This window comes from Hyaena hyaena, unplaced genomic scaffold (genome assembly GCF_003009895.1).
Source record: "Hyaena hyaena isolate Hyena2069 unplaced genomic scaffold, ASM300989v1 scaffold_1, whole genome shotgun sequence".
NCBI classification, from domain to species: Eukaryota; Metazoa; Chordata; class Mammalia; order Carnivora; family Hyaenidae; genus Hyaena; species Hyaena hyaena.
This window is the reverse complement of record NW_024080633.1, coordinates 9,376,127-9,377,045: the sequence shown is the minus strand read 5'-3', so window position 1 is coordinate 9,377,045 and position 919 is coordinate 9,376,127.

Genomic DNA, 919 nt, shown 5'->3' with positions numbered 1-919 from the left:
TCAAGGGTACTCATTTGGCTTCCAGAGCTTGTTTGCAGCCCAGGTGAGGTGGACACGGCTCACCCCGGCCGGTGTCGGTTCCATTGTTTACAGTAGTGCATCTGTTGCGGGGCTCGTATCTTCCACAGAACACAGGTGGCAGATGCTCCTACAGATGCTGGCAGCCACCATGTCCGAGCCCCTGCTAAGCAGTATCTCATTTAATTCTCCAGCCAGCCACTTTTTCATGTAGGCGCTTTTTTCCTCCATTTTGCAGAGGAAGGAGGGGACACAGGGCAAGCTGGGGGTGAGAGCCAGGGTTAGAATCTGCTCACTCTGACTTCTGGAGCGCCTGCCCTTGACCTCTCTGGTCCATCAGACTGGAGGTGGGTCTGGGAAGGGCTTCTGTGGTCAAACCATAGTCCGCCTAGGAATGCATTCAGCAGCGGGCTGCAGAGAGCCCAACGAACTTGAACGAATGTGGATTATTTTTCAAGCCAGAAGCTGGGTAGAGCAGCTGGGTGGAGCCAGAGACAAGCTCTGGGTGAGTCTCCTTCGTGTGTGTAGTCACAAGGGAACAAGACCCCTCCAATGGCGTGGCAGCGCTGTGATCAGGAAAGTTCTGATGGGGGAGGGGGCGTGCGCAGAGGCTCGCCTGACATGTTTCCCTCCTGTTAGAGAAGTCGGTCTCCAGAAACTCCTCATCAGGCTTTTACTCGAGTCTTACTGGTCCGAACCGGATCACTGGGTAATTCCTGGATACGAGAGAAGCCAGGCATGGGAAAGCGTTGTTTTCCAACCTTTCCAGCCAGTGGGAAGGGCTTTCAGTAGCTCACCAGCCATGCTGCACATTCACTAAGTGTCTGTCCCCACCCCTGCCTTGGAGGCCGGGTCCGTGTTCTGGAGCTGTCGTAACAGAGCACCATAGGCCGGGGGGGGG